At 39.5% G+C, this 14,098-nt stretch overlaps 1 long non-coding RNA gene across 3 annotated transcripts in view; it reads left to right on the top strand.

The window, feature by feature from the left end:
* The window catches only part of LOC126499042 (uncharacterized), a 48,451-nt gene extending 34,947 nt beyond the window's left edge, over positions 1-13,504 (top strand). For all 3 annotated transcript variants that reach the window (XR_007590960.1, XR_007590959.1, XR_007590958.1), the window contains exons 2-3: positions 11,143-11,288; positions 12,866-13,504. This is a non-coding gene — a long non-coding RNA (uncharacterized lncRNA). The remainder of the gene's footprint in view (positions 1-11,142; positions 11,289-12,865) is intronic.
* Positions 13,505-14,098: the final 594 nt, after the last annotated feature.

Below are 14,098 nucleotides of genomic sequence, written 5' to 3'. Positions count from 1 at the left end.
CGTCATATCCCTGGGTCCATTGTGGGCAGCTGTTCTTGCTTCCTCTTCCTCGGTCTGGATAGAAGTTTGCTGTGTTGATCTTCTTTAGGATCTGGCTTTTGAATTTGTTGCTTTTTGTCTTTCTCCCCTGCTTTTGTTAATTTGTTCTACATATTTATTTCTTATGCTTTTTTTTAAAGATTTATTTATTTATTATGTACACAGTGTTCAGCCTCCATGTATGCCCGCACGCCAGAAGAGGGCACCAGATCTTATTACAGATGGTTGTGAGCCACCATGTGGTTGCTGGGAATTGAACTCAGGACCTCTGGAAGAGCAGTCGGTGCTCTTAACCTCTGAGCCATCTCTCCAGCCCCTGCTTTTTTTTTTTTAAACTTGTTCTTGTTTTTCCAATTTCTTGGTTTGAAAGCTGCACTCACTGAGGACTCGGGGCTCCTCTTTTCTAGTGTGAGCCCTCTGTGCAAAACATGATTTCCCTAAGTACAGTATTAGGAGCTTCTATACATTGTGATAATGCTTCCCTTTTATTCTTTTTTCACTGAAGATATGTCCTAATTTTTCTTTTGCTTGTTTTAATCAATCGTGTGTTTGATAGTGCCTTATTTAATGTCCATATGTCAAGGAATTGTAAGATTTTTCTTTAAACATTGTTTATTTTATGCGTATGAGTGTGGTCTGTATGTTTGTCTGTGCACCATGTGAATTCTTGGTGCATGTGAAGGGCAGAAGAGGTCACTGGATCTCCTGGAACTACAATAACTGATCATTATAGGCTACTGTATCAGTGCTGGGAGTAGGAGTCACACACTTAGTGTTCTTGACCACTGAGCCATCTCTCTGGCCCAAAGATTTTTCTTATTTACTGCTTGTTACTTAGTTGTGTTGATACTGGGAACATACTTTAGATCTTTTAAAATACAAATTTAGGCTCTCTTGCATTAGTTCAGAAGGTGTCCACTTTAAACTAGGTTTGAAGTTTTTAACTATTGCTACATATTTCTTTATTTTCTTTGCAATCCATCAGTCATGTTTTGATTGTCCTGAAGTTCTGGTATCATGCATACAAACTTGGTGCCATTCTCGTGTCCTTCTGAGAAACCGCTGTCATTGTCTTTGTTTCAGGACCTTCTTTTACTCTGGTAGCATCCCCCTCGCCCAATATCTGTCATGTCTGACACCAATAAAGTGATTTTATTTTATTCTCCTTAGGTATTAGGGTTTGTGTACTGTATTTTTTTTTAATCTTTTGCTTTTAACATAGTTGTGTCTTTAGATTTGCAGTTTCTTGTTAGTAGTGAGTGACCAGGCGATGCATTTCTCTCTTGGAGCCAAGAGGCATGTCCAAAGGGCTTTTTTTCTGGTTGTTAAATAATAATTTTTTTAGGTTTTTAAAAATTACAATATAATCACATCATTTCTTCCTCCATATTCCTCTCTCCGGTCCTTCCCACACACCCCTTTGCTCTTTCTCAAATTCATGGCTTGTTTTCCTTTTATTGTTATCACATATATGCACATATATAACCCTAAATACACTAATACAATCTACTCAGTCAGTATAATGATATCTGTGTTTATAGATCCTCAGGACCTTTTTGTCTTTGCAGCATTTCAGGGTCATTTACAAAGTTCACTATCCAGTATTGCACAATTGAATTATAAGAAAAACCTAAAACAAACCTCATAAGTATGTTTCTGTTTTTTTGCTGAGCCACATTTACAGCTATCCTGGAGTGTATGAGACCCGTGGGCTTCAGCATAGACACAAATGCAGGACCGTATGTAGCATAATTATGTTAGATTTGAATCAACCATCTTGCTATTTGTACTTCACCCATTCCATCTGTTCTTGGTCTCAATCCCCTTATTATTATTTTCTTTAATTAAAATAATTTAGATAATCTTATGACTGCAGGGAGTTTCAAAGAAATATATGAGGAGATTCCTTGCACCCTGCCCCCCCCAGCCTTCTCCTGATGATCTAGAATCATCATGGTATGGAATAAAAATCCAGAAGCTGAAATCATCGCCTCCAGGGATAACTTCCATTTCACTGCTGTGTGTGCACACTTGCGATGTGCCAAGCTCTGGGTAATTTTCTCACACATGTGGTGCATGTAGCTGCTTCGACTGATGCTCACAGTTCTCTGCACTGTGAGCCATGAGGCCCACTGCTCCCATAACCCCTGACCTCTTTCTCTCATGTCAAACAACCACTAGTCTGCCTCCTGTTTCTGGAACCTTTCTTCATAAATGCTAAATGTTAGTTTACAAAGATTATAAACACGTAGTTGTGCCACATACATCCCGAGACAGGCTTTTAACACCAACGTGATTTTCGTTACACTCATGCTTCTAGTATAAATTGAGTTTGGTCTTTAAACTTTTAATGAATTATTGTTATTACTATTATTTAGTTTGGCTTTTGACACAGCGTTTCTCTGTGTAGCCCTGACTGAATTGGAACTGGCTCTGTAGACCAGCCAGGCCTTGAACTCGAAAGCCATCTGCAACTGGAGTGCTGGGATTAAAGGTGTGTGTCACCATGACTGGCCACTAGCACTTTGTTATTTATCTATTTATTTTTTTTCTGAATTATATTCTAATATGGACATATTACAATCTATTAGCAATTTATTCATTGATGAACATTTGATATTTTCCTTTTTAGATGTTATGATGAAAGCTGCTACTAATAGTTGGTATTACATTTTCATTTCTCTGGGATGAAATTGCCCAACGATATAATTGTTAGATTGTATAGCAAGTGTCTACTTAGTTTTCAAGTCAATTACTAAACTATTTTCCAGAATTACTGTCTCAATTAATAACCCAATCAGCCCCTTGTGAGTGTCTGGGTTTCCCAAGACTGGCATCAGTATTTGGTCTTATCACTCATGATTTATTTTTGCCTCAAATGAGGACATTCTGTGGATCCAGGCCTTCTTGTAAGAGTTAACACTATTGGCTAGTTTTTCTGGTAACCTTCTGTGTATATTCAATGAAACGTACCGCTGTTGGCTTTTTGGCTTTGCCCTTTTCACTTTGCTTTTTAAAAAATATTGGATTTTGAAAGTTTTTTATATATGATAGACACAAATCCTTTGTTATGTAATTCATGATTTGCACATATTTTTCTCACTCTTTAATCTGTACTTTATCTTCTTTATGATGTATATATATGTACATATATGTATGTAGACATATGTATATATAAACATATATACACATATATCCTTTGTTGTCTTTTGACTACCATATGTATGCTGTGGCACACATATACATAAATGTACATACACACACACAAAATGTTTGGAAATTTGGTGAAGTCTGATTTGTCAGTGTTTGCCTTGTGTGGATCATTGCTTACTTCTACAGTCTGGGGATTTCCCTCAGCATAGTGCTTTGTAGTTTATTTTTTATGTTTAAACCCACCATCCATGTTGTGCTGATTTTTGTGTGATGTTAGTTTCAGTGCTGGTTAATTTTGTTTCTTTTTCTTTTTCTTTTTTTTTTTTTTTGCCACAAAATGTCCAATTATTTTTGCAGCATCTATTTACGTTTTATTAAAGCAGAGATAATGGCTTGGCTAGATGGCTCAGTTGATAAATGTGCTTGCCACACAGGCCTGGCAACTTGAATTTGATCCCCAGAACTCACATAAAGGTAGAAGGAAGGGAACTGTGCTGGCTAGTTTTAGGTCAACTTGACACAAGCTAGGGTCATCAGAAAGCAGGGAGCCTCCGTTAAGAAAATGCCTCAGTAAGATCTGGCTGTAGGCAAGTCTACGGTGCATTTTCCTAGTTAGTAATTGGTGGGTGGGGCAACCCCTAGGCTGACACCCACCCCTAGGCTGATGTTCCTGGGTTCTATAAGAAAGCAGGTTGAGCAAACCATGAGGAGAAAGCCAAAGGAGCACCCTTCATGCCCTCTGTATCAGCTCCTGCCTCCAGGATCCTGCCCGGCTTGAGCTCCTGTCCTGACTTCCTTCGAAGATGAACAGTGATGTGGAAGTGAAATTTGAATAAACTCTTTCTTCCCCAAGCTTCTTTGGTCATGGTGTTTTATCAAAGCAATGGTAACCCTGACTAAGACAAGAACTTACTCCGCGGTCTTGTCCTTGGACTTCCATGTGTATGTCGTGGCACATGTCTGCATGTGTGTGTGTGGACACATGCAATAATAATAATCTAAAAATAGCACCATTAATAATAATAGTTGCTATGTTTCTTTTGTAGAGACAGGGTCTCACGTGACTCAAATTGCCCTTGAATTTATCATATAAGAGGATGACCTAGTACTCATCATCATGATCCTGCCTCTGCTTCCCAAATGCTGGGAGTACAGGCATGTCTCTCTGCACTCGGTTCTTGCAACATCTATTGACAAAGTTTTTCCTTTTCCTTTGCACTAACTTTGCACCCATCCCGAATTTCATTGTGTATGTTTGTGTGGGTCTGTTTATGGGTTGTCTATGAAAAACCTCTGTCTGTGTGTCCGTTTCTCTACCTGCACCACACCGTTTTAATGTAATTGTAGAATGAGGCATCAGACCTGATAAGCCATTGCTGCTTGCTTTGCTTTTCTTTCTCAAAGCTCCTTTCATCTGCCCTCTTTTGGATCTAGTGTTTTAGAACTCTGCTTTATTGTTGGAAAAGGGAGGCCACTTGTTGGTTCCTGGCCACCCCCGGCTAGCTTAGACCCGAAATAATAACACACAAACTGTATTAATTAAATCACTGCTTGGCCCAGTAGCTCAAGCTTCTTATTGGCTAATTCTTACATCTTAGTTTAACCCATTTCTAGTAATCTGTGTATTGCCATGTGGCTGTGGCTTACCAGCTAAAGTTCCCAGTGTCTGTCCCTGGAGACTCCATGGCTTCTCCCTGACTCTGCCCTTTTTTTTCACAGCATTCGGTTTAGTTTTCCCCACCAAGCTAAGTTCTGCCCTGCTATAGGTCCAAAACAGTTTCTTTATTCATTAATGGTAATTATAGCATGCAGAGGGAAATCCCACATCACTTTATCTCCTTCTTGACTGTCTTTTTATTGTGTCATTTCAGCCTACCTGTATTGGTGCTTTTAAAGTTTATAATGTCACCTGCAGCTGATCACACAATATCTTCACCCCATCTGCTGTCACTTCATGACTGGCATGCGGACCACAGCAATTTACTTCCTTTCTGCTCTGGATCTTGAAACTATAATTCTTTTGCTTCTATTTATGTTGTAAGCCCAGTGGCACATAACGAATAGTTTTGTTTTAGATGATTGCCTGTTCACAATAAGTTTATTTTTAAACAGTTCTAAAATTTTATCACATTTATTTGTGTGTGTGTGTGTGTGTGTGTGTGTGTGTGTGTGTGTGTGTACACACACATGTGCAGAGGTCAGAAGAAGGCAAATTGCAGGAGTCAGTTTTCTGCTTATACCATGTGGGACTCAGGGTTTGAACTCAGGTCATCTGGCTTGGCAGCAAGTGCCTTCACTTGCTAAGCCGTCTTGTTTTGGCTCAACTAGATTTAAATAAGGAAATTAACTTTAATGTTTGCAGAGGTTGTAATGCCCAGGACCACTTCCTTTCTTGTATAGATCTCAATTTTCTCCACATATTGTTTTAGTTTCTCCTGGATGATTTTCTTTTTCTGTTTCCTGCAGGATAAGTTCCATTGTAATAAAATTCCTCAGTGTTTTCTGAAAATATCTTTACCTTGCCTTCACTTTTAAATGATATTATTGCTGGGTATAAAATGACAGATTGACAGTGCTTTTCTTTCAGAGCTGTGAGTTGTTTCTGTGTCTCTTTTCATTACATGGTTTCTGATAAGAAATCTGTTGCTTTTATTATCTTTATATATGTTCTTGTCTTCTGGCTGGCTGCCTTTGGAATGTCTATTTTTCTCTCTCTCTGATTTTTAGTTACTTTATTATCACATGGCTGGTGGTATTTGTCTTGTGTTTCCTGTGCTTTGGATTGTTGAGTTTCTTATATCTTTGTATTTGCAGTTTTAAAAGATTTGTAAATGTTACGGTATTAACTCATTCCTTAGGTTTTTTTTCCCCATTTTATTATCTGACTTGGCACCACGTCTGTTGTCTTCATTTCTTCCACAGCCCAGTTATACTTTCTTCTTTTTAAACCTTTAAGGTATTTTTTAAAGTATTTGCCTTTTTTAAATTATGTGTATCTTTGTGTGTTTGTGGTAGGTATTAGCATGTGGTAGTCAGAAGAGGGTATGGTATTGCCTGAAGCTGGAGTTATGTGGTATTGAGAACTAAATTAGGGTCTACTACTGATCCATCTCTCCTTCCCCAAAGTTTTACTTCTTAATGCTTAAGTTTGGAAAAGCATATAATATGCTTTCTATATTGGACATGGTACTTTTTATCTCTAGAATTTTTATTTTTATTGTGTTTATATCAACAGTCTTCATATCTCTTGTTTTTTCTTGAACGTATGGGATACAGTATCAGCATAATATTAGAATGTGTTATAACACTAAGGTTTTGTGTATTAATTCTATCTGTATCATCTCTAGATCAATTTTGATTAACTCCAATTTCTTTTTTTATTGATTTTATTGAGCTACACATTTTTCTCTGCTCCCATCACTGCCTCTTCCCTCCCCTTAAGCCCTCTCCCATGGTCCTCATGTTCCCAATTTACTCAGGAGATGTTGTCTTTTACTACTTCCCATGTAGATTAGATCTATGTATGTCTCTCTTAGTGTCCCCATTGCTGTCTAGGTTCTCTGAGATTATGCTTTGTAGGCTGGTTTTCTTTATGTTTAAAAACCACTTATGAGTGAGTACATATGATAGTCGTCTTTCTGGGTCTGGGTTACATCACTCAAGATGATGCTTCCCAGCTCTATCTATTTGCCTGCAAATTTCAAGATGTCATTTTCTCTGCTGTGTAGTACTCCGTTGTGTAAATGTACCATATTTTCCAATATACATTCTTCAGTCAAGGGGCATTTAGTTTTTTCCAGGTTCTTTTTATGACAAACAATGCTGCTATAAACATAGTTAAGCAAATGTCCTTGTGGTATGATTGAGCATCCTTTGGATATATTCCCCAAAGTGGTATTGCTGGGTCTTGAGGAAGGTTGTTTCCTAATTTTCTGAGAAATCACCAAACAGATATCCAAAGGGGCTGTACTAGCTTACATTTCCACCAGCAATGCAGGAGTGTTCCCTTTACCCCACAACCTCTCCAGCATTAGTTATCATCAGTGTTTTTGATCCCTTACAGGTATAAGATGGACTCTCAGGATTGTTTTGATTTGCATTTCTCTGATGGCTAAGGATGCTGAGCATTTCCTTAAGTGTCTTTCAGCCATTTTGGATTCCTCTGTTGAGAGTTCTCTGTTTAGGTCTATACCCCATTTTTTATTGGGTAATTTATTATTTTGATGACCAATTTATTGAGTTCCTTGTATATTTTGGAGATCAAACCTCTATCTGATGTAGGATTGGTAAAGATCTTTTTCCATTCTGTAGGCTGTCATTTTGTCTTGTTGACCATGTCTTTTGCTTTACAGAAGCGTTTCAGTTTCAGGAGGTCCCATTTATTAATTGTTTCTCTCAGTGTCTGTGCTACTGGGGTTATATTTAGGAAGTGGTCTCCTAGCCAATGCATCAAGTGTACTCCCCACTTTCTCTTCTATAAGGTTCAGTGTGGCTGGTTTTATGTTGAGTTCTTTGATCCATTTGGACTTAAGTTTTGTGCATGGTGATAGATATGGATCTATTTTCATTCTTCTACATGTTGATATTCAGTTATGCCAGTACCATTTGTTAAATATGCTTTCTTTTATCCATTTTGTATTTTTTGCCTCTTTGTCAAAAATCAGATGTTCATAGTTGTTTAGATTAATATCCGCATCTTCACTTCGGTTCCATTGATCCTCCTGTCTGTTTTTATGCCAAAGCAGGCTGTTTTCAGTAGTATAGCTCTGTAGTAGAGTTCAAAGTCAAGGATTGTGATGCCTTCTGAAGTTCTTTTATTGTGCAGGATTGTTTTGGAAATCCCGTTTTTTGTTTTGTTTTGTTTTTTGTTTTTTCATATGAAGTTGAGTATTGTTCTTTCAAGGTCTATGAAAAATTTTACTGGGTTGATGGTCATTGCATTGAATCGGTAGATTGCTTTTGATAAGATTGCCATTTTTACTATGTTAATTCTACCTACCCAAGAGCATGGGATATCTTTCCACTTTCTGGTGTCTTTTTCAATTCTTTCTTCAAAGATTTAAAGTTCTTGTCATACAAGTCTTCCACTTGTTTGGTTAGAGTTACTCTGAGATGTTTTATGCTATTTGTGACTATTGTGAAGGGTGATGTTTCTCTGATTTCTTTCTCATCTCATTTATCATCTGTGTAAAGGAGGGCTACTGATTTTTTTTAGTTAATCTTGTATCCTGCTACATTACTGAAAGTGTTTATGAGTTGTAAAAGTTCTTTGGTAGAATTTTTGGGGTTGCTTAAAGTAAACTATTATGTCATCAGCAAACAGTGAGAGTTTGACTTTTTCTTTTCCGATTTGTATCCCTTTGATCTCCTTTTGTTGTCTTATTGTTCTATAGAGAACTTCAAGAACTATATTGAATAGATATGGAGAGAGTGGACAACCTTGTCTTGTTCCTGATTTCAGTGGCATTTCTGGGAGTTTTTCTCCATTTAGTTTGATGTTGGCTGTTGACTTGCTGTGTATTGCCTTTATTATGTTTAGGTATGTTCCTTGTATCCCTGCTCTCTCCAAGACCTTTATCATGAAGGGATATTCTATTTTGTTGAAAGGTTTTTCAGCATCTAATGAGATGATCATATGGTTCATATTTTTTCAGTTTGTTTATATGGTGGATTACATTGACAGATTTTCTTATGTTGAACCATTCCTGCATCTCTGGGATGAAGCCAACTTGATCATGGTGGATGATGGTTCTGATGTGTTCTTGGATTTGATTTGCCAGTATTTTATTGAGTATTTTGGCATCAATGTTCATGAGTGAGATTTGTCTATAATTCTCTTTCTTAGTAATGTCTTTATGTGGTTTGGGTATCAATGTAATTGCAGGCTCATAAAAAGAGTTTGGCAATGTTCCTTCTGTTTCTGTTATGTGGAACAATTTGAGGAGTATTGGTAGTAGTTTTTCTTTGAAAATCTTGCAGAATTCTGAGCTGAAGCCATCTGCTCCTGGGCTTTTTTTTGGTTGGGAGACTTTTGATGACTGTTTCTATTTTTTCAGCAGTTATAGGTCTATTTAATTTGCTTATCTGGTCTTGATTTAATTTTGGTAAGTGATATTTATCCAGAAAGTTGTCCATTTCCTTTACATTTTCCAATTTTGTGTATTACAGTTTTTCAAAATATGACCTGATGATCCTCTGTATTTCCTCCGTGTCTGTTGTTATGTCCCCCTTTTCATTTCTGATTTTGTTAATTTGGATATCCTCTCTCTGCCTTTTGGTTAGTTTCGATAAAGGTTTGTCTGTTTTGTTGATTTTCTTGAAGAACCAAGTCTTCGACTCATTGATTCTTTGTATTGTTTTCTTTGTTTCTATTTTGTTGATTTCAGCTCTCAATTTGATTATTTCCTGCCGTCTAGTTCTCTTGGGTGAACTTTCACTTCGTGGTGGCCTAATGTGGCAACCTGACATTATGTCACAAGCTTACATCCTTTGTTTGTCCGTCTCACCCCATAGCTTGGGTGTGTCACATCATTGCAGTAGAAAGGATGTGTGTGCACAGTGCAGGAAGCTATTTTGAGAAAGATCCCATTCAGGTAACTTTTATTGTAGTTGTTCCTAATAGCTGTTGTCATTAAGTTCTTATTGTGCCTAACTGATAAATTGTCCATAATCATAGTTGTATATATAGAGGAAAGAACATAGTATATTTAATACTTGGTACTGTCCGTAGGGCTAAGCATCTCCTTGGGGTCTTGGAAAGAAAGAAGTCTCCAACTTCTTTCCAAGGGGTTGGGGGCAACTATAGCTCATTTCAAGGTTTCTTTGCACCCATAACCCCTTTTTGTTAGAGATTTTTACACAACTATTGGTATTCGGGTATATAAAATAGGCAAATAAATGAAAGACAATTCTAGTAAAGCAATAGATTTAAAATAAAATTTATTCTTTTAGATGCACATTTTTTACTACCTATTAAAAAGAAAGCAAATTAGCATCCCAATGAGATGGTAGGACTGCTTATTCTTACATAAACCACTAAATCATGGCTGAGTATTTGATACTGCAGTGTGTAGAGAATCTTCAGCTGGCTTTAGGCCTGATGAATATTTTTGATTTTATAGTTGCCAGGGGTGGTGGTACATGTCTGTAACTCTACTACCTGAAACTGAGGTCAGAGGACCAGAATTTAAGGTCACCTGCAGCTCTATTGCAAGTTCTAGACTAGCCTAGGCTACATGAAATCCTGTCTCCAAAAAATATCAAATGAAAACTAAAATAAAAAAAAATCAGTTGTTGGTACTGAGAACACCACTTCACATAAATACATAGTACAGAATAGTAAACTTATATTTCAGGCCATTTAAGAAATTGTTGGAAATACTTTCTAACCCTTAGCCAAAATTCCTGTATTGATTTTCAGTGAAAACTAAATCAAATAGCAATTTGAAAAATCAAACAGTCTAAGACAATGCAATTCAAAGATGGGCTCACTTGAACTTACCGAGGAGCGGTGATGGGAAAATAAGAAAAGCCTTTGTTTTATGTAATTAAATCAGGATGTTTCTACAAAAGCGGAGAACTTTGCACAATAAAAACTCCACGGCTTCCAGCATAGAATCATCTGGAATCTGAGCAGAGAGGGTTGTAGGCAGCATTCACTGGCATCGTATGCCAACATGTGCAGTGCGCAGTGTGCGTGAGTGTTTTGGGAAACAAGGTCACTGTTTCCCAAGGAAGCTGGGTCACTGCACAACACGGGCACATGCTTCCAGAAATATGCCCGGTTTACAACACGTTGAGTTTCCTATTTGTTTGTGTTCATTGTGTATTCAGGAAGCTTTTACTGTTGCTCAGTTTTTCACAACCCCCTCATTCGGTTACCCAATGCCACATGGGATGTGACCCAGTGTGAGGAGCTGTGCACTATTTTACTTTATTGTTTTCTTCCAGGCAGGTAAAGACCTCTTTGCAGCCTCCTGGCCTGTGTTGTAGCCTGGGAGGTCCCCTGCAGGGCAGAGGCCACCAAAAGTCCAACTGCTTCACTTTTCTTCCTTCAAGAATCATGGCCCTTGGTCGCCTGCTCCATGTCTTACAAGGTATTGCTTCAGGAATTTGGGGGAGGGGGTTCATGGAGGGGCAAATCTGATCCTTCTTACTTCATTTTGGCTAACCATTGAAATTGTATTTATTGCGTTCTCATCTGTTCTTCAGAATCTTATTTTTTATAAACTTGGCTGTTTTTCTCAATGTAGTAGAGGAAACTTGCCTATGTGAATCTCGTCCTTGCATGCTGGACTCTTTATCGGCTTCATGACTCACCTTTCTCTGGGTGATACCTGCATAGTTGCTATGTCCATTTCTTTAATCTCTTTTCAACGTAACATAGCTTGCCTGTGGAATAGTGAGTGATTTGCCTTAACGAAGGTCCCACTCAATCCAAAACCTATTTAGCTGTCTCTCTGAACTACTTTAGAAGGGTCAGGTGTTTTATGGTATCAATTCAGGAGTTAGGAATGCAGGCTGCAGTGAGTAGCAGCTTTAAGGGAGAAAAATCCTTCCTTCAGGGATATCTGGTTTTTAAAAAGAAATATTCTGGGAGCTAGAAAGCAGGGAACTTTGAAGTCAGTTTTGTTCACTGCTGTATCATTTGCCTCTAAACCAGTAATGGGCATACGTTCACTCTTCGGCAAGGCTGAACTGGAGAATAAGTGAAGTTCACACACATGTTCGAAGGCTCATTGTTCTGGGACATGGAATGGATGAGCAAAACATCAGTCCAGTAAAGAGCTGTGCAGGGGGGCTGGGAAGGGTTGATTTTCCCTCTGTGTAAGTTCTCCAGCAGAATGGTTCTGACAGGTGTTGTGAAGTGATTTCTTCTGAAGCAGCTTGGGAAGACTCAAGTTCTAAAGACTTAAGAACTTTGGAGGGGAGGCTCTTTAGGGTTCAGGAAGTAAACAATTCAAAAGCTTCAGGAAGTCCCTGAAACAGACTAGATGCTACTAGGTCCCTTTGTTTTCAAGATCATTGTCTTAGAGTTTTACTGCCTTGAAGAGACACCATGACCATGGCAACTCTTATGAAGGAAAACATTTAATTGGGGATGGTTTATAGTTTCAGAGGTTTGGTCCATTATTGTTGTGGTGGGAGGCATGGTGGTTTGAGGCAGACATGGTCCTGGAGAAGGAGCTAAGAGTTCTGCGTCTGGATCTTCAGGCAGCAGAAAGAGACTGCCACACTGGACATGGCTTGAGTATCTGATACCTCAAAGTCTGTCCCCAGTGACACACTTCCGCCAATAAGGCCCCACCTCCTAATAGTGCTTCTCCCTCTGGGTCTATGAGGGACATCTTTTATTCAAACCACCACAGTCATATAAACAAAAAGGCTGCTAAGGAGACTAAGACTAGTCGAACTGCCTAGACGAGACACTCTGCAATCTGCCCAGTTGTCTGCAGGCTGTGCAGTGCACCTCAGGCTCCAGCTCTCACCAGTCAGTACCCATGCCGACACCTTTGACATCGGTTCTGCCATAAGTGACCCCTCACTCTCATACTCCCATAAGGAATCTCAGTAAGCTCATTGGTTCGTCAAGTTGGGTGTTGGTGGTTATCCTTACTTGGTCTGTGTCTGCTCCCTAGCTGGTGTGAGAAGACGCTTGTTTATGTCTCCCCAGGAACAGTGTCACACAGCAGCAGAATGATGTGGGCAGAACTTCGGATTCAGGCAAGAACACACCAGACAACGGGAGAATCTACGGCCTCTTGCATGGGAAGGTTCTCTTTGGGCTTAGCACAGCTAAGGGATGCTTCCCACTGGAGTCCTTTATCCATTCTGTATCTTTCTTCCAGCTCTTCTCTGGAATCGTGTCTAAGGAAAAATTACCGAGCTCATGTGCCCCTCCCCCAGCTGGGTTCTAGTGGCTGCCTTTATAGGTAGCAGTGCTTGTCTGATGGAAATGGGAGAGGACCACGCCTCTGCTGGAACTCCCCGCTCCTCGAGTCCATGGTTCATATTATTTGTCAATTTGACAGAATCTAGAATTACCTGGGAGAAAGGGCTCTGGGCATGCCTGGGAGGCATTGTCTTAATTACCTTAATTGAGGTAAGAGGACTGTCCCACTGTGATTGGCACCGGTCCCTGGCTGGGATCCTGGATTGGATAACCGAAGGAGACAAACAGAGCAACAGGATGCATGCATTGCTCTCTGTCCGTGCTAAGGAATAGGATGCAAGCAGCGTCTTCAAGCTCCTGCCTTGATTTCCCCACTGCAAGGGACTGCCCCTTGAACTGTGAATTAAAATCGATCTGTCTTCCGTGAAACTGTTTCTGTCTAGTTACTTTAGTGTAGTGACAGGAAGAGAAACTAAGTCCCCAAGATGTGACCAGGAGGGCAGGCACAATACCTGCCTAGCTGCTTTCCCTCAGGCCCCAGTGGCCTGTTGGTTTTGGAAGCCATGGGCTTCAGAGAGTCTGTGTTAACTACTCTCGTATGTTTATCCTTCCTCCAGTGTGCTTCATGTAGATGCCTGTTGCCCAACCTCTAACATTTTCATATACTTTTATTTAGTATCCAGACTCCATGTAGTATTTGCTTTGATGTCCTAGTATCACTCAGCCTCCTTCTGAGCTGATGGGCTGGAGTAGCCACTGGTGCCAGGCTCCAGTCATGCTCCTTGGGCTCCTGGAGCCTGTCTGGCAATGGAACTGAGGGAGAAGGAAGGCTGGAGTGGCAAGCTCCTAGGAGACTCCCACTTAATAATAATATGACTCTGACCCTAGCTGCTTTCTCGGGGTGTCTGCCAAAAGTCACAATGGGGTCAAATTAATTGGCAGAGGAGGCCTGTGTGTAAAGGCAGAAAGCAGCTGGGCAACTGTCTAATGAGACAGAGCCCAGCAAAGGTGCTG

The sequence above is a fragment of the Alexandromys fortis genome, unplaced genomic scaffold, assembly GCF_014885135.2.
Source record: "Alexandromys fortis isolate MF-2015 unplaced genomic scaffold, M_Fortis_MF-2015_v1.1 scaffold_14, whole genome shotgun sequence".
In the NCBI taxonomy this organism is placed as follows: Eukaryota; Metazoa; Chordata; class Mammalia; order Rodentia; family Cricetidae; genus Alexandromys; species Alexandromys fortis.
The sequence above is the reverse complement of the archived record's forward strand: the minus strand, read 5'-3'. Positions and strand labels throughout refer to the sequence as shown.